The sequence below is a fragment of the Melozone crissalis genome, unplaced genomic scaffold (genome assembly GCF_028551555.1).
Source record: "Melozone crissalis strain CALT ecotype California unplaced genomic scaffold, PUWL_Pcris_2 ptg000218l_1, whole genome shotgun sequence".
In the NCBI taxonomy this organism is placed as follows: domain Eukaryota; kingdom Metazoa; phylum Chordata; class Aves; order Passeriformes; family Passerellidae; genus Melozone; species Melozone crissalis.
In genome coordinates, this window is record NW_026535981.1 from 375,038 (window position 1) to 394,335 (window position 19,298).

A 19,298-nucleotide genomic window follows, 5' to 3' on the forward strand; every position below is an offset into this window, starting at 1 on the left:
ACACTCCTTAGCGGATTCCGACTTCCATGGCCACCGTCCTGCTGTCTAGATCAACCAACACCTTTTCTGGGCTCTGATGGGCGTCGGCATTGGGCGCCTTAACCCAGCGTTCGGTTCATCTTGCAGCGTCAGTTCTGCTTACCAAAAGTGGCCCACTGAGCACTCGCATTCCATGGTGCAGCTCCACGCCAGCGAGCTGGCCCCCTTACTCATTGAAAGTTTGAGAACAGGTTGAGATCGTTTCGGCCTCAAGACCTCTAATCATTCGCTTTACCGGGTAAAACTGCCCATTGCCGAGTGCCAGCTATCCTGAGGGAAACTTCGGAGGGAACCAGCTACTAGATGGTTCGATTAGTCTTTCGCCCCTAGACCCAGGTCGGACGACTGATTTGCACATCAGGACTGCTACGGACCTCAACCAGAGTTTCCTCTGGCTTTGCCGTGCCCAGGCATAGTTCACCATCTTTCGGGTCCTAGCACGGACGCTCACTCTCCACCTCCCCGGCCCCGCGAGGGGGCGGCGGGCGAGATGGGCCGGTGGTGCCCCTGGGGCTGCCAGGCGCGACACGCGTCCCGGGATCCCACCTCAGCTGGGGCGCGCCGGCCCTCACCTTCATTGCGCCGCGGGCTTTCGACAATGGCCCCTGACTTGCGCACGTGCTAGACTCCTTGGTCCGTGTTTCAAGACAGGTTGGGTGGGTAGTCGACGTCGCCATGGACTCCAGGTGCCCCAATGCGGCCCGTGAGCCCGGCCCGGCGGCGCCGCGCGGTCAGGGCGCACTGAGGACAGTCTGCCCCGGTTGACAGCAGCGCCATGGGCCGACGGGCCCGGCCCCCACACCCCTGTGAGAAACATCACGCTGCGAGGATGCCGCCCCCCCGTGAGAGGGGGGGAAACGATGCCCCCTGCCACAGCGCTGCCGATGGGGTGGGAAGAGGGCACGGCGGCGGTCCTTTCCCTTGGCCCCGGGATTCGGCGAGACCTGCTGCCCGAGGGCTGTAACACCCGCCGCCGCTCTTTGCGCGGCACTGGGCCATCTGCCCACCGGCGGCCTTCACAGCCGACCCGGATCCGGTCACGGTGCACAGCCGTGGAGGAAATGTGCCCGGCCAGGATCACCCACCAGCTGGGCAGCGGTCCCCACACTGGCCCGCCCCGCCCAGCCCGCCCCCGCTGACGGGGTTCGCCCGGGGGACGGAGGGGAGGTGGAGGCGAGGATCTGCCCAACCCGAGCCGGCCAACTGCAACTCGCCGGGTTGAATCCTCTGGGCGGACTGCACGGGCCCCACCCGTTTACCTCTTAACGATTTCGCGCCCTGTTGAACTCTCTCTTCAAAGTCTTTTCAACTTTCCCTTACGGTACTTGTTGGCTATCGGTCTCGTGCCGGTATTTAGCCTTAGATGGAGTTTACCACCCGCTTTGGGCTGCATTCCCAAGCAACCCGACTCTGAGAAGCCCTGGCCCCGGCGCACTGGGGGGCCGCTACCGCCTCACACTGTCCGCAGGCTGTGGCCTCGATCACAAGGACTTGGGTCCCCCAAGAGCACTGCCAGGGAAGGGGACTTCTGTATGCCACATGTCCCGCGCCCCACCGCGGGGCGGGGATTCGGTGCTGGGCTTTTCCCTCTTCGCTTACCGTTACTGAGGGAATCCTCATTAGTTTCTTTTCCTTTGCTGACTAATATGCTTAAATTCAGTCACCATGTCTGATCTGAGGTTGCAAGCCGAAAGCTGGGCCGCACCGCCCGGCCCATGCTGCTCCTAAAGAAGTGGCATGCCAACAGGCCAACAGCCAGCCAGCTTCTCCCACCTACTACCCTCACCTTCCTCCCCACTGGCACCAGCGTGCCAGAGGAAAACAAAGCCAGAGGGAGAGAAGCGGAGACGGAGAGCCCCATCCCGGAGATGAGAACCGAAAAGGGAGTGTGGCAGAGACAGCCCTGATGGGGGACCAGGTGGCACGTGATGGCCTCGGTGGAGGGAGAGAGAAAAGCCATGGTGCTATTTGCGCCCCGAGACCACGACCGAAGAGGAGGAGGGAAGGCAAAAGGAGGAGGGGGTCGGAACATCTGTCCCCAGCGCTCTCGCTTCGCGCGCTCGGCAGCACAGCAGCCCGGCACGGTACCGCCCTGGTACCCAGCTGCAGACAGCCGCCCGCGCGGTGGGGAGGCTGGGGGTGAGGTCTGCGCCTCATCTCCCTCTTCCCCTCTCCGTTCTCTTGGCCCACGGTGGTGCTTTCAACGCCGTCTCTCACTCTCCTCAGCTGCCACCACCACTGTACTGCAGCACGGGCGCTGCAAGGACAAACTCTGCCCCAGTGGCTCACTCCAGGAGTGGGGAGCTACAGAGCAGTCCCTGAGCCTGCATATAGGGGGATGAAGGCCCTGCGTGGCAACAATGATGACGACGGCCGTGACGATGATGACGCCTGCTGAGTCACAGGAAAAAAATTGAGGCCGCCGAGGGAAACGCATCCCTTGCCAAACCCCTGACCGCCTTCCCTCCGGGCACCGGCGAGCCACCATCACCACCGCCGCTGACCACAGTCAACTTGCCTGCGAGGTGACCCCAGCCGCACCACCGTGGTGGCCGCCGGATGGCGACTCATAATCAAGCAACGCTCAGACAGTCGTAGCCCTGGGAGGAACCCAGGGCCACAAGTGTGTTCAAAGTATGGATGATCAATGTGTCCTGCAATTCACATTAATTCTTGCAGCTAGCTGCATTCTTCATTGACGCACGAGCCGAGTGATTCACCGCTAAGAGTTGTCTGGCTTTCAGCACCGATCCTGCACCCGTGGAGGGGCTGGGACCGCTCACATGAAGCGGCCCCTTTCTCTTGTGCTGAGGACGTGCAGGCACGTGCCTGGCTTTGACTGTCCTTACTTGATAGTCAGGATTGCAGACATAGGAGATCCAGCCACACTGAACTGGAATTCTTCCTCAAACCTCCACACTATGGTGGCACTGAAGGAGATCTGAGCAGTCTGGTTCCCACCTGGTGCAATGATGCCCTCCTTGGGCGCAAACTTGAAGCAGAAGCCCACGTTTGCAGTTAAAGGGCTATAGGCGAAGGGAGCATCAATAGCTCCTAGGTTAATCAGTTCCACCTGCAGCAGCAAGAAAGCAAAGCGGAAATACATGTGGAATCTTCCCTTCTTGTGAGTTATTGTCTAATGATGCAATTAATACCCAGAAATAGCAGACAATGCTTTGAATGGCAAAAAAATACAACAGGACAAGTTCTGCCTTTAAGTTTTCATGCAAAGCAGCGGCAACTCCACAGAACTGGAGTCCACAACCCTGGGGTTATCCCATGGACACAGAGTAGTGCACCTCTGGTCAGCATCACCAAGTTCATTCAGACCTGGCCCTGAGAGCAACGTGCGTAGGGAATCACCCCAGAGCTGCTGCTGCCCCACTGAGCACAGCTCCAACAGCACCATCTACTCATTCACCTTTTCCCATGTCATGAAAACAATACATTGATTATGAGGCATCAGCATCAAAATGTATAGACAACATCATCTTTTGGTAAGAAAACTCAGCATGTCTTTGCATCCCACAGCCAAGCTTTTGGAAGTGTCTGGCATGATGTAGTGCCTCATTTTCTACCTCTTTCAGCTGCTCTCTCTTTGGTTTTTTTTTGCAAACTTGACACTATTGAGGAGGAGGCAAATAGGTAGAAAAATGCTTTGCTTTATTCCCAGGAACACTTTTCTCTTTCTAGAGCCAGAGATGCACCAAGGCTGAAGTGTGGTGAGGGACTGGTCAGCAAGGGAAGGAACTCCCAAGCCCTTTGCAAGGGCCAGCACTGAGCCAGGAGGCTGGATGGCTTTCCTGTGACTTGCAGCAATAAGCAGGAGACACTTGACTGGAAGCTGTCTGCAGTGGACTGAAGCTCAAAGGCAGCCAGTTTCTTCCAGCTGCTTCTGAACAGCCCAGTCCAAAGGTGCCTTGTGTCTGGCACTGCCACAAAAGCCTCTGAACATCCCTTTTTGACCCAGGCTTTGTTTCATGTGCCAAGGGGTTGTTTTGCAGCAAGCCTCCCAGCTGATTCCCAAGGAAGGAACTGGGCCTTCATGAACAACAGACACACCTTTCAGACCCTCTCAGATTTCACCAGTACATCAAATATTCCCTGCTCACAAGTGCCCAGGTCGGCAGCAATTCCACACTTCCACCAGGCTTGCTCCTCCCTCAGGAGCCATCAGGATCCACCCCAAGCCCTGCTGCTCACCTCATAGACGTGGGGGGTGTCAATAGAAATGTTCCCAATGTACAGAGTAGGAGAGCTGAATTCTACCAAGGATCCTTGGCCTTCTCCTGAGAGCAGGGGCAGCCTGCTCTCACAGCCTGGGGAGAGATGTCCATTGCAGTACAATCATTCCCTCTGTTATACTGTATTTTCCAGGCTGCCTCAGTGCTAGTCCCTGACTCTGAGCTGGATGCAACCAGCTCCTGATGCTGCAGGAGAGGATATGGACCCTCCTCTTCCCTCAGCTTCGGGGCTGACTTCTAATTTCTAACCCATTCCTTGGGCTGCTTTCCAATTTCAGCCACCAGTCTGCTGAATTTAAAACATCTCTGCTGCCTTGTAGTGACAGGCCAAGGAGTTACAGGCATAAATTGAAAGAAAGGAAATTTAGCTTTGATATTAGGAAGAAATTCTTTACTCTGAGGGTGGTGAGACACTGGAGCAGGTTCCCCAGGGCTGTTGTGGAGGTTCCAGCCCTGAAAGTGTTCCAAGCCAGGCTGGATGGGGCTTGGAGCTACCTGCTCTAGGGGGAGGTGTCCCTGCCCAAAGGCCTTTAAGGTCCATTCCATCCTTAACATACTATGATTCTGTGGTTTTCTTCCCATGCACTTAGAGGAGCTTTGAAATCCATTCAGTGAAGGTACAAAGCTCCTACTGAGTTTGGGAATTGCCAAAATCCCTGGCCCAGGAACACAGGACATTTTTGCCAAAGTCCCCAACTCCTGACACTCAGCACTGCGTTCTGTTTCCACAGACAGAGCTGCAAGGGCTCAATTCCCACAAAGGGAGAGAGGCAGGTGCTGGCCAAGGCTGCTCCTTCTACCAACAGCCTGGGCTCAGGGGGGCTCAGTCACCTCTGCTCTGCTGCTGTCTGGGCACTGGGAGGTGATCCAGGCTCAGGGAACACATTTCTAACTCAGCGCCTGCTGCCTGATGATGGATCCATGTCAAATGGACCCATCATCCTGGAGGCCAGGGGCCTGCAGGGGCTGAGTGCTTGTTCACTAAAGCTGTTCTGCTCTGCAGCTCTCTGGCCTTTGAGGGAATGCTGGCAAAGCCATGGCATGAAAACCTCTCCCTGCACTGCCTGGGCTGTTCTGGGATCAGTCAGGCACACACAGCATTCTGAGCCCTGGCCTGGCACAGGAGACTCCCTGGGAGCGGCAGGGTCAGGGGGGATGTGCCAGCACTGCCCTGCTGACCAGGGACTCTTCCCAGCACTTCCATGGGAGCCCAGTGGGCTCAGGCTTGCACCATGGCTTCACTGAGGGGGAGAGAAGCAGGGCAAAGGAGCTGTACCTGAGATGCTGCAGTAAGCCACACTTCCATACTCCAGTGCTTCCAGGGGTTTGAAGGTCACCTTGATTTTGGCCAAACAATTCAGCCCAATTTCTCCCTCCTACAGCAGAAAGAGACAGCAAAACAGTTCTCTTCAAACTTCACATTTCTTGTTTTCAACCACACTTCTGTAAGCCTCTGTTTAGAGCATTAGTAATGAGTGAACAACACAAGGAGCCCAAGGAAACACTCCAAACCCAGCTCAACACAGCGCTGGAAGCTCTCAATGTTCAGCTGTTCAGCTCCCACTCTCCACAATACTCCTGCTACTCTGACAAAGGCTCTTGGTCACATCATGCTGCTGTCAGCTACAGTGGGATGCAACTGCCACTGTGCACTGGTGGCTCTTCACAAGAAGAGAACATGATCCCTGTCCTGGGTTGACTATATGATGCTTTTATCCCAAATCGTCTTATTCTGTTTATGCTGAATAATAAGTTTTGCACCTTTAAGACTTGTTGCAGAGAGTGAAGGGGGGAGAGAAGAAGCAGCAGTTTGTTTTCAGACACTGCACTCACTCCTCCACACTCCTGCTCCTGGACTGCATTGTCTGCGGATGGACAGACAGCGGGACAGAGCTCTCCTTTGCTTTTAGTTAATTTAGCTTGCTGAGGCAAAGAAGTTCCCTGGACTGTGGGGTTTTTTTCCCTTTTCTTTGGACGTGTTCAAAACTGCTGTGGACTGAACACCAGAAGAGCACCGGCAGCTCCAGCTGCGGCCACCGGGCCGGGCCTGGCCTGCGACATTTCCAGCCCCAGAGGGACTGATCAGAGACTGAGTGAGCTGAGCTGCAACCCAGGGAGGGACTTTCTGAGTTTGTCATCTCTTTTGGAGCAGCAAGGGGTTTTATTGATTAATACTGTTTAGGGTTTATTGGTTAATAAACAGGTTTTTTCCACTTCAAGGAGGTCTTTTCTCCAGGACCAGTTGGGGGAGGGGCCGATTGAATCTGCTTTCCTAGAGGAGCCCCTTTGGGGGTTCTCTCCCAAATTTGCCCAGAACCAGAACCTTGGAAATAAAAATATTAGTTTAACGTGTATTGAAAGAAAGCAGAGGCTGGCATTATTCTAGCGTTTACTCCAAGATGAGAAGGGATGTTGCACTGTGCAGACACCAGGCCTTCATCGTCTCTCACAATGCCAGTACTCAGAATCAGGGCTCTAGTTGATACGAGGACGTGGTGGTTTGCTTGCAGAAACAGAAAAGGAAAAGGTTTTCTGTCCCTGTGTGCAGGACAACTCCAAAGGCCCATTTCAACCTTCCACCCTTGTGTCCAGGCTCACAGAGGACACTGGAAGGGACACTCAGAAATAGTGCAAGGCGTGGTTACAGGAGGGGATTGGCATTTCTATGATTAGCCTTAGGCTGAATTTGGCCTCACTTTCCCAGCAAAACATTGCAAGCTTCAGGTCAGTGTGTGAGCTGGCAGTGCTCCAACAGCCTCTGCTGAACCTCACATGTAGGGGGAGCCCCTACCTACAAGAACTGCTCCCTGTGGACACTGCAAGGACATGCACAGAGTGCCCTTGAGCTCAGGCCCTGGCAGCACAGCTTGGCCTTGTCAGGCTCCCAGCCCTGCCTTGAGCCTCCAGGGCAGAAATGCTTTTAGCATTTGGCATTTTTAGGCGAGCTCTGCAGGTGCATCAGAAACTCAATGTCTTCCCTCCCAGCACATTGAGCCAGCTGAGGATCTGCCCAGTGACCGCAGCCGGGGGTAGAGTGGATGGGAGGAGGAAGAGGGGGAGGGGGATGAGGAGGAAGAAGAGGAGGAAAATGAGGTCTCAGCTATCACTTACCATTGGCTCAATGAAAAAAATGTCATCAGAGAACAGCCTGGGGTCTTGGAGCAACTTTGCCTTTTCCCCCGGGAGCCTCAGGAGGGCAGTGTGATCTTCACAAGAGCCCTTCTCCTTCCCTGTTTCTTTCCCCTCCATTAATTTTTCCAGCCACAGCTCTCTCCATGTCTGCAGGAATCGATGCTGCCTGCAGCCACAGGAGAGACAAAGCCAGCAGACTGTTTAATAAGCCATAGATTGGCAGAGAGAAGTGTGAGTGCAGGAGAGCAAAGGACTTGGGGAGGAGCAGCAGTGTGAGAGATGAGTAATGTGATGATTTATCAAAAAGCAGGGTGCCCCACTGCAGGGAATGATTGGCAGCTGACTCCATTGATTCACAAGGCTGAACAGTTGCTTTATTAAACTATATTATATTACATTGTACTACACTATATTAAAGAAGCATACTATACTACAAAGAATACTAAGGAAAACTTGTGACTGTCTCCAGACAGCCAAGACAAAGCTTTTTCCAATTGGCCAAGGAAACAAAACAATGCTCAGCAGAATCCAACTGACAAATCACTTCAGGTAAATAATCTTCCTAACACATTCCACATGATAGAGATAAGAATTGTTTTCTTTCTTTTCTCTGTGATTCTCCAGGAGAAAAAACCTTGAGAGAGAGAATTATGTGTTTCTGTTCAGAGAATGTGAATGCCACAATGATTGACTCTCACAATTAACAGACAAATACCATGTATAGAGGTTAAGAAAAATTTTTTTACCCCCGCAGTTGTTATCAAGGGACAGCCAGGGTTGGGATATTTGGGAGGGTTGGCTTGTCACTACAGTGACATCTGACCTCCAATCAAGATTTGAGGAAGTAAACTCCACCACTGGACAGTGAAGAAGGGGTCAATGGACAGAATTTTGGGAGGGGCTAAAGGGTTAAAAGGCAAAACCTCCATTGTGTGGGTGAGCACATGGTGCGGAAAATCCTTTGCTCCTGGCGCCATAACATTTTCTCTATTCAGTCTTCTGTTGCATCTTTGACAAGGTTTAATAAATCTCTCTCAACTTATGAAAAGGGAGTGGCTATTTCTCCCAAGCAGCAGCTCCCCAGCAAGGACTGACCCCAAGCCATGGGGGTCCCAGATGGATCAGAGGATAACTTGCTGTTCACTGGCCCAGCAGGGAGTTTTACTCCACACCTGCAAGCTCAGGAGAGGTTTCCAGAGCCAGCATCCCTCCACAGAACCTCCTGGCTCAAAGCCTCTGCCAAAAAACTGAGGGAGAATCCACCAGCCACTTCAAGTGGCTTTTCCTACCACTGAGCTGCTGGGGAGGCAGATAAAGGTCATGGAGCAGGACTTCCCTGGGAAGGGGAGACAAAGCTGGGTCGCAGCTACGTGCTACCAGCACTGTGAAAAATGCACATTATATGATTGGCTTTTTGCATATATGAAAATAAAACATTGGTCTGTTCTGTTTCAGTCTCTATGCAATATTGCATAGGGAAATATAAGATAACAGCAATTAGAAATCAATCAGATAATGCACATGACCAATGACACATCTGCAATCACACCATTATCAGTCACTACAACACTGAACTGTCATCCCAGAGTCTGCGACAGCTGATGAACTTTAAAACAACAGAGAGCTGGAGAACTCGTGTCAAGATTCATGTTTCTCCAAACTCCCTTTGAAAACAGGCTCAGCTATCATACATGGTCAAATTGCCAAGCCAAAAGAACTTGAATACTTTTTGATGCAGAAAACATCTGGGCTGATTGTCAAACATTCCATTCAAGTAGAGCTAGAACTTGGCCAGAGTTCAATCTGTAATTGATGGACATCACTTAATACATTTTAAAACAAGACTGTTAAAACCAGCAATTATGAATAGGAAACCTTAGGATTAAAGATCAATCAAACCATTAAAGAATTGAATCCCTCCAAAACTTCTGTCAGAATAGAAATTCTTTAAACACAGCAAACCTCTTGAATTCTTGGATGAAGTACTCTATAATAACTGAAGAAATAATAACTGAAGAAAACCATGAAACTGGCAATCTGGATTTAAAAGAAACCCACAAAACATGAGTAGTTAAGAAACAAAAAGACAAGATTCTGAAGAGACACGTGTCTTGTAGATGATCACACAGAGACAGTGAAACACATGAAAGCTGGCTGTAAATATTACAACAATACCTTGATCATAATTCTTATAAATTCTGAGAATTCTCCTTATAAAATCAACTTATCAACAGGAAGTGTTTGAAGGGGTTATGACAACTTTTTTAAAGTATTAATATAGGATTAGTAACAATCCTTATTTATCAGTATCACCTATAAAATCCAAAAATAACAAAGTTTACAAACTCAATACCAACAAAACTCTGGACCATTGGAGAATCAGCTGGTGACGCCACAGATAGGATCTGATTGATATTTCTCAAATGCTCTGTCTTCAGAGACATTTCAGGTAATTGAATCACTACTAATACTTCTATCTTTCTATGGTGGTTTCCCTCCCTGAGAGGCATTTTTCACAATAGAAGATTTCCATCTACCTCATATTTGGAATACCCCTGATTTGCACTGGTTTCCCCTTTTTTCTGTATCTTGGGAAAAGGCCTGTGTGCTTTCTCACTTTACACTGATTTTGGACAGCTTTTTTACATGTCCATCTTTTGCATCTGAAGCCTGATCATCTGGTAAATGCTGTTTCCGTCACTTCTGTGGGACCGGGCTGTTGAAGAGTTCGGTGCGCCTCACATAACATGCGCTGCACCCGCGAAAAATCTCCCGCTTGAGATTCTGATGGAGGCTGAAACTGTGTGCTGGCTGCCGGGGCTGGCTGCGTGCCCGCTGCCGTGGGACCAGAGCAGGGCCGGTCGCTCGGGCACCCTCTGCACCCAGACCGCGCCCGGTCTCTGCCGGTGCCCTCACGGGAGTGCGGATGCTCCCGGCCCGACCGCGCCTCCCCTGCGCTTCTCTGGGCGCAGGCGCGGTCTGGGGAACGCCCCCTGTGCCCGTGACCGACACCGGCGCTGCCCCGGTCCCCGCTCGGCCGCGTCCGTGCCGCGTCTGCGCACTGGGGAAAAACCCGCCCCGCTGCGGCTGCCGGGTTTGTGCGTCATCACCGGGCGCCTGCCGCGCTCCGTGGCGGTCGCAGGGACGCTGCAGCCGTCCCGTCCCGTCCCGTCCGCCTCAGTCCCGCCCGACGCGGCTGCCGCGGCCCGTGCGCGTTCCCCGGATGCCGCTGCCCGCCGCCATCGCAGCCGCGCGGGTTCTGCCCTTCGCGCGCGGCTTTGGCACCCCCTGCGTGAAACCGCCGCCGCCGCCATCGCGCATGCGCCCGCCGCTGCCGCCTGCCCCGCGCCTCCCGCTCCCGCGCTCCGCCCGGCCCGGCCCCGCTCGGCGCTGCCCCCGCAGCCGCCGGCCGTGCCCTGCACGCTGCCGACCGCCCGCTGCTGCGATCGCGGGTACCGCCGTGCGCGCTATCGCCTCCGCCGCTGCTGTGCCTGCGACTGCCCCGCTGCCCCCGTGGGCCCCCGCCGGCCTCCGCAGCCCCCACGGCCTCCTCTGCGGCCCCCCCGGGCTGCTCCCGGCCGGCGCCGCCGTGGCACGGGTTCGCCAGTCGCCGAGAAGCGGCTCTGCCCCGGGTTCCCCGACCCCCTCCGCCCTCCTCTCCCTGAGAGTTCTGGGCGTTCTGGGGACCCATGGGACCCTGGGCACTCTGGAGATGATGCCAATTCCTCCCACACCTGTTTGCTAGGGATTACCTTTGCCCCTCCCTCGTCAGTAAGGGCAACTGCCGCCTGCTGATGGCAGTATGACTTCCCCCATCCTCGAGAGAATACTGCTGCCTGCTGATAGCTGGCAGCCCCCGCGGAATTCCACGAAATTGCCTCTAACATTACCCTTGCTGGGGATAAAAGCTTCAAGGCCGTCTTATCTTTTTTCAGAGATTTTCACAGGGTGTGTGGCTGCCATGCCCTGTAGGGCTGACAAGATGCTGGTTTGTTCCTGGGAGCATGTCCCCCCCATGTTCTCAATTTTGACTTTTCTTACCAAAAGCTGAATGATCTGCAAGGTCAGTCCGGAGTTTGCCCTGGTCACCGTCCAGCAGCTCGCAGGTGAGGGTTTCCAGGCATGCTTCTGGTCCTCCTCTTTCCGGGTCGAGCTTGAAATGAATCTTCTCAGCAGAGGTCGAGATGCTCTTTCTGGATTTTTCCCTTGAGAGTGCCTGTTTCCTTTCCTTCTCGGGCTGGGTTTCAGCGGCTGATGGCTGTGGCGTGGCTGCTTGCCAAGAGCCCACCTGGGTGCCCTCTTGGAGCCCACCAGGGATGCCAATGTCTCAGGGTCTCTTGCTGCTCAGAGTGACCCCAAGAAAAGTTCAAAGTCTCTTTTCCCAGCCTGACGCTTGAAGAAGGAGTCAGGGCTCTTCATTTCTCAGTCTCAAGGTTGTTTATTTTATCTTATCTATAAAAAATTTTCTTCTGCCCTGCCGAGGTCAGCTCAGCAGGACAGTCTGAGGCACTCTGCCTGCCCCCGGGGCGGTGTTATGTCTTTATACTAAAAACTACGTGTACAATGTTTACAATTACTTTCCAATACCTATCACCTATGTTAGACAGTAAGCTTCTACTCTAAACCAATCAGTAAGTGCCAACATCACAGCAGAAGATGGAGGCCAAGAAGAAGAAGGAGAAAGGCTGGACACACCCAGTTCCCTCCATCTTGCCTCCTGAACCCCATACCAAAAACCCCAAAATCTACTTTTCCATCCCATGATAACTTCACTAATATTCTGCTTAAACTGTTGTGGCCTGCTGATCTTCATATAAGGTTTGTAATTTGCTCCACGGGTCATAATCAAATCCACTGGTGTTTTGGGCTCTGTGCCAGGGCTTCTGAGCCCCCTGGCAGGGGTCCTAGCCATCCTGGACTGCCAGAGGGATGTTCTGGGTTCCCACAGGTCTCTTCTTAGGTCTTCTACAGGTTGGTTTTTTGTTTCCTCTCCTTCTGCTTGTGCTGGGAAAAGCCCCCTGCTGGGACATCTCTGCACCCTGGCATCCTGGGCATCTGCATAGGGACGGGCAATGTAACAAAGGACTGGCTGCAGGCCTTTGGAAATGGGAATTTATGGACAGGTGGGATTGCTCAATCTGACTGCACTGGGCCCTCATGCAGGACAGAGCTCTGGATCTCCTTCCTGCTTCGCAGGGTTCAGTTTCCAGGTAGTGTGGGCAAGGACTGGCACTCACCTGCACAGAAAGGCTTCTGACTTTTGTCCTTGTAGCTAAACCCAGGGTGAGATTCCTCTTTTAGTGCTCAAAGAAAGGAAAGGAAATCCCAGAAGGGATGTGCTGTGTCTTTGAAACCATTACCAACTGTGAGGAACACCCCTGCTAGAGTAGAACATGTCCCTGGTCAAAGGAGGTCACCCCTCTGACCAAACTGATCCCAGCCCAAAGGCCAGGCCTTCTGCTGGGCTCTGGAAGGGGTTCTGCAGGCAATGTGCTCAGGAGAGAGATCTCCACTGGCCTCACTTCTCCCAGGGATAACACATCCCATCCCATCCCAAGGGTTCCCAGGATGGCCACAGACACAAGCAATGGGATCCAGCACACTTACTTAGCTCTTTGAATAGCGCTTCTACACCTTTCTGAGCCAGACAGACAGCAGCCACAGACACTGGACATCAGGTGCACATGAAAATAAAATCAAAGACAGGATATTTAACAAGGACCTTTCCCCAAGGAACTCCAGGGCTGCACTGAGCAGGTTCTGGGGCAGAACACATCCCACATCTGGCCCAGGAGCCCCATGCAGTGCTGGGGGTCCCTGACCCTCGGGCCCACTGAGGCTCTCCTGGGCCAGGGAGCTGCCTCAGCTGCCACAGCACTCAGGCACCATACAGGTGCCTCAGTCCCACCAGAGCACAGCCACCCACGAGAGGGTGAGACTCTTCTGCCACACACCAGGAGTGGAGAGGAACCTCCCAGGCCCCTTCACTGTCCCTTGGCACATTCATTTCAGCCTGACCCTCAAAGCCCTGCTCAGCAACATCCCTTGCTAGAGTAGGATGTGTCCCTGGTCAAAGGAGGTCAGCCCTCTGACCAAACTGATCCCAGCCCAAAGGCCAGGCCTTCTGCTGTGCTCTGGAAGGGGTTCTGCAGGCAACGTGCTCAGGGGAGAGATCTCCACTGGCTTCACTTCTCTCAGGGATAACACATCCCATCCAAGGTTCCCAAGGATGGGCACAGGCAAGAGCAATGGGAGCCATGAGTCCACACTTACTTATGAACTCAAATTGACCTCCTTGGTCATGCTGCCATGAACTCCCTCTTTTGGGGCCATTAGGTTCACCTGGAAAGAAAAAGAAAAATGAACAAGAGGAAGCTTCACTATGATATTTCCCCTTAGGTTTTAAAAATGCATTTAAGAGCTTTTCTGTGACACATAGATCCCTCATACTACTCAAACCTCTGATCTACTCAGGGTTTTTTAATTTACTGATTTTGCCTTGCATCACTGTCTAAACAGAACACAGCTCTTTCCAAGATATTCAGTCCTTGCTTGTGGTCTCCCGTATCATTTTCTCTAGGTTCACTCTGCAATGCAAGGGAAAAGAGGGGCAAAATCTCTGTGGTGAGCAACATCTCAGCACTAGAGAAGATAAGGCCGTTGATAAGATGTTCTGTTGCACTCCCAGCTGGTCCCTAACCCATCTTGTCTGCCCTGGAGCTCTGAGAATTCTCGCAGACACACACTTCATCTTCCTTGGCAAAAATTAAGACCTTCTGCTTTTGCAGAGTGCAGAACCTGGTGTTCAACCCCAGTCATATTTTCCTCAGAGGCAAGGGACCATTTTCCATTCCTTCAGACTCAAATCCTGGAGGTTATCTTGACCAGCTATGAAGAAATCTATGGTGAAAGGACAAGTGACCTTGGCTGGAGTCGACGCAGGAGGTGTCCCGACCAGGGAGTAATTACCACTGATTCCATGATGCAGAAGGCATGAAAGACACTTTATTATTCATGTACAGTATTAAGAAATATACAGTTCATATAGGAACAGTAGTGGACGTAAGACCTGATTGGTCTTAAGGTGAAAACCTCTCACACTATTGATGCACTATGAATAGTACACTCTAACAAACCATTTTTATAAACAATGGTTATAGAAAGAGAGATAATAATTGTTTGGTTTTTTTTTTTTCCTAGGATTGTTAGGTTCAGTTTGTGAGAAATTGTCTCTGTTCATTCTTTGACTGAACTGAGAATATTTACAGACTGGCTGCCAAATGTCCATCAAACTTCTCTCACTCCCCCTCCTCAACTGGATAGGAGGAAAAAATACAACTGAAGAGCTCACATAAAGCCTGGGACGTCCCTCTCCAGCTGCCACCATGGGCAAATCAGACTCCACTTGGGGACGATTGCTTTGCTTTTTCAGCAATTCCCAATAGAGCAGCAAGCTGGGTCACAAAGACAAAACTGAAATCACCTCACTCCCACTCTCCCCTCTCCTGGCTGTGAACACACCTGGTGCAGGTAGCTGGGGCAGCTGCAGTGCCTGATGCAAGCTGAGCTCCAGGTGGGAGCCTGAGACAAGAGCTCATGAATGGCCAACAGAGCCCAACAAAGGGCACCAAGAGTGGTGGCACCGCTGGGGAAGGGGCACCGAGAGACCCAGCAGGAGCTGAGGGCCCGGGAGGAAGAGCCAGACTTGAGCCTTGGGCATGCAGACTGAGGGGATAAAACTGAGGGGCTCCCTTGCTGGGGGAACAGCTCAGGCTGTTCCTGTGTCACTGCACTGGGAATAAATGGCTTTATGGAATCAGACAGCTGAGACTGCTCTGGGAAACCTGGGCTGGAACCAGGGAGGACACAGGGACTGGGTGTGGGGAGTCCAGCAGGGCCCATTGGGGCACTGCAGCCACTGCTGTGGAGGGGCTCCTCCCAACACTGAACACCTCTGGTGGCTGGAGTGTGATGGACAGAGAGCCTTGGGAAGGGTCAGACTGGGAAGTTTCCCACATATCCTCTTCTGCACAGCTGGCTGCAGAAAGCAGGGCCCTGCTGACCCTTCCAACAAAGCCACCTGTCCCTTCTGAGCACATCCATCAGAGCAGCAGGGACGAGGTGAAGGCAGAAACAGGGACTGCTCAGGAGTGAGGAAAGGTCTGCTCAGGGCACAGCTCACTGCTGTGCTCTGCTCTCCCTCTTTCTTTCACTCCATTTCCTTGGGCTTTCTGCTCCTTGGGACCTTCTGTTTTCTTTGGCCACGTTCCAGAGAAGGAGGACCTGGACTGAATTAAGGGACCCCATGCCAAAAGCTGCTGCATGTAAGAAAGCTTTCCTGGTGCTCAAGGAGAGGATAGACCCAGATGAGGAAAAGAGGGGAGGATTAGAAATAGAGAAATGCTGGCAGGGACCCAAGAGAAGTCACAGCCCCAGGGCCCATGGCTGTCCCACAGGTCTAACTGAAGGCATCAGACAGGAAATGCCAGGGGTGATTTCCCAGGAATGAACCCTGCTCCATCTCCTCCCACTACATTTTGCTGTTTTGCTCTGGTCTGAAAGGAGGGAAAGCATATAAATGGCAAAAAATGCTCAGAGTTTGAGAGGTTTTCTCCTAAAGCAGAGCAATAGCGAGATGGCTTCTCAAACAGTAACAATGAGTAGGTGATGTGCATGTGGAGCTGTCCTGGATGTGCTTCTGCCATTGATCACTGATGAGCACAGACATTAGCTCAGATCACCGCTCATGGAAAGATGATTGTGCTTCCAGGGATGGGTCACCCCACTTCTCACAGTCAGAGACACATTGTTCTCTCTGTCTCTCATATTTGGAAGGAGCCCTGACAACTGCTTTAGACAGGAGAATTATTTTCGACAGGGCCAGAGCTGCAATCCTGAGCCAAAGTGGAAGCTTTGAGGTGGAAAAAGAAAATGAAGGAGGAAAGACAGAAGAGGAGAGGATAAAGGAAAAGAAAATGAGGCGCTGCAGGGAGAGAGGAGAAAGGTAAACAAACAAAACCAACAACAACAAAAAAACCAAGCCAAAAGAAAACAAAAAAAAACTCACAAAAAACTCTCTCTTCTGCATTGTCAGTGCTGTCTCTTGCCCAGAGACCAACAGAGTCTGGTCTGCCAACAGAGGCCCAATAAATTAGACATTTTGAGTTATGCATTGAGTCTAATACAACATTAATACCAGCATGTGAGTTAAATCCAGGAGCATTGTATGAGTGGTGGTGAAATCTCATTATGCTTTGTCTGGGGTGCTAAGGTGAGCTATTGTTTTAATATTTATATTTTATATTTTTAAGTTCTAATCACTCCATGAAATAATTGTTTATTACATATTCAGACTAAAAATATTTCCTGATCCCCCAAGATCAAAGAAACAAACATTTGGTCATAATGTATTCATGGCATCCAGGCTGGGCCTAATCAACATGGTACTTACTTTTTACTTTTCTCCCATTTAATGTGTAGCAAGAGTCATGGCAACAATTTTTGCTATTGGTCAAAAATAACATTAAATAAATAAATAAGGCCTGAATGGACGATTTTTTCTCTATGTAGGAATGAATTAGGAACTGGATTAGTGTCTGTAGACTGTGGGTGGGAAGGGACAATCGGCTTTGAATAGGAATTCTATGAAATATTTACTTTGTGGTCTCCCTCCAACCCTTCCTGACTGGTCCCCCACCCTCTGCTGCACTGCTAGGCCTTGATGAGACAAAGACACTGAAAGCCCTGGGGCCCTGGAGGGCAGCAGGGCTCCCTCAGGCCTTAGCAAAACTCAGTGAAGGCCGCAGGACAGTCCAGGGAGCTTTTCCCACTCAATCCCCTCTGGCAGAATTGATCTCAGCACTTGAGGGCCCTCAGCAGTGCCCAGCCCAGGGACGGTCACTGCCCAAGAGGCCTTGTGAGGAGGGGGTGTCACTGCTGTGCATGGCCAACAGTGATTGCACTGGCCTTGCCCACAGGGGAGGCTGCAGACTGTGCAGATTGCTCTGCTGCAGACAGTTCTGTTTGGACAGGGTCACGCTTCTGTTGTTGCAGACACTGATATTCTTTAGGAAATCCCACCGGGACTGAAGGACAGCTGGAGGAGGATTGCCACCCCAGGGACCTCCAGGGCAGTGGTTCCTGAGTGCCACAGCCCCCTGTGGCTGGGCAGGTGTGGTGTCAACGTGCTGGGCAGGGATCAGCCCTTCCCCTGGCGGGGCTCCTGCTCACACAGCCGCGGGTGCTGCTGCCTTGCTTGGCTGCTGGCCCGTGTGCTCCACCTCCCAAGCGCTGCCTTTTCACCTGGAGCTCAGGTGAAGGGAACTCAGGAAGCTCTGCGGGTTAGGAAAAGCAACTTGGGGAGCTTCAGGGCTCAGGAACACCAATTTAATGAACTTCAGGGCTCAGAAATTCAGTCTCCAGACACTTGGGGCTCAAAAGCAGCAATTGAGGATACTTTGGGGCTCAGTAATACCATTTCAGGACACTTTTGGCCTCAAAAATTGGTATTTGGGGACATTCACAGCTGAGAATACAGGAGTCTCAGGAGCATTGGGGCTCACCCACCTGGGGACGTTTTTGGGACCTGAAACAGCATTTGAGTTCAGAAATACTGATTTAGGGAGCACTGGGGCTCTTAAACACCAATTTAGGGACACACAGGCCTATGAAACCCTGATTTGGGGAGTTCAAGGCTGAGAAAAAATCATGTTGGGAGCTTTGGGAATCAGGGAGAGTGATTTGGGGATATTTTCAGAGCAAAAAGAACAATTTAGAGAGCTTTTGGGCTCCAAAAAACCAATTTAAGCCGATTTTGGGCTCTGTAGTCCCTATTTAGGGAGCTTTGGAGCTCCAAAACAGCGATTTAGGGAACTTTTGGGCTGAGAAACATCAATTTCGGGAGCAGAAGGAGCAAGCCCTGAGGAAACCCGGGAGCAAGGGGCAGGCGCTTACCTGGGGCAGGTCTGGGAAGAAGCCGCTCTGCGCTGGGGCGCAAGCACTGCTTAAAAACTGGGATAGATACAGCTCACTTGCTCACTGTGCCCGACCCGTTCCCGCCCCCACGGGCTCCTCCCTCTCTCCCCGCTCCTTTCCTGCTTTTACACCGATTTCCCCTAAATGAGGTTTCCCCGCTCTGGTCAGGGAGCGGTTCCTTGGCTGGGGGTGGGAAATGGGCACAGCCAGCGCTCCCCGCCCATCGCTCCCGGAGCCTCCCAGGCTGGGATGAACCCCACGGGCTGATGGCACGCCGGGCACAGGGCGTGAGTGAGGGGCATCAGGGCTCTGGAACACTGATCTGGGAACTTCATGGCTTAGAAACCCCTGTGTCTGCAGCTTCGGAGCCAGAACGGTGAGCTCAGGAGCTTTGGGGCAGAGAATGATTAATTCTGGGGGCTTTGGGGCTCCAGAACACTGAATTTGGGAGGCTTTTGGCTCGGGAGAAAAAATATTTAGGGAGCTCCGAGTCTCAACGAAAGCAATTTAGGGCTATTTTTAGCTCAGAATCAGCAATTTAGAGAGATTTTGGGCTGAGAAACATCAATTTAAGGATATTTTGGTGTCTGAAACACCAGTTTAGGGAGCTAAGAAACACTCATTTAGGGAGGATTTGGGCTCAGAAATATCAAATAAAGAGTTTTTGACCTCCCAAATAAAAAACCTTTTTGGGGAGGATTTTGCTCCTGAGGGCTGGAATATAAGTGTGGGGAGTCCTGGCAGACTGACTATACCCCAAACCCACCACGACAAGTGATGACTGCAGACAGACCCTGTGTCCCATGTCACTGCCTGGAACACTGTCCTGAGCTTGGAAATGGGTGCTATTGGCACAGGTGCCTCATGAAAGAATTTAATCAGAGTGTAGTACTCATTGCCAAAGCAACC

The 19,298-nt window shown here is 52.1% G+C and overlaps 1 non-coding gene across 1 annotated transcript; it reads right to left on the minus strand.

Moving 5' to 3' along the window:
• Positions 1–2,617: 2,617 nt before the first annotated feature.
• Positions 2,618–2,770, minus strand: LOC128949290 (5.8S ribosomal RNA). The gene has a single exon (XR_008484193.1). It is a non-coding gene; the product is annotated as a 5.8S ribosomal RNA (ribosomal RNA).
• Positions 2,771–19,298: the final 16,528 nt, after the last annotated feature.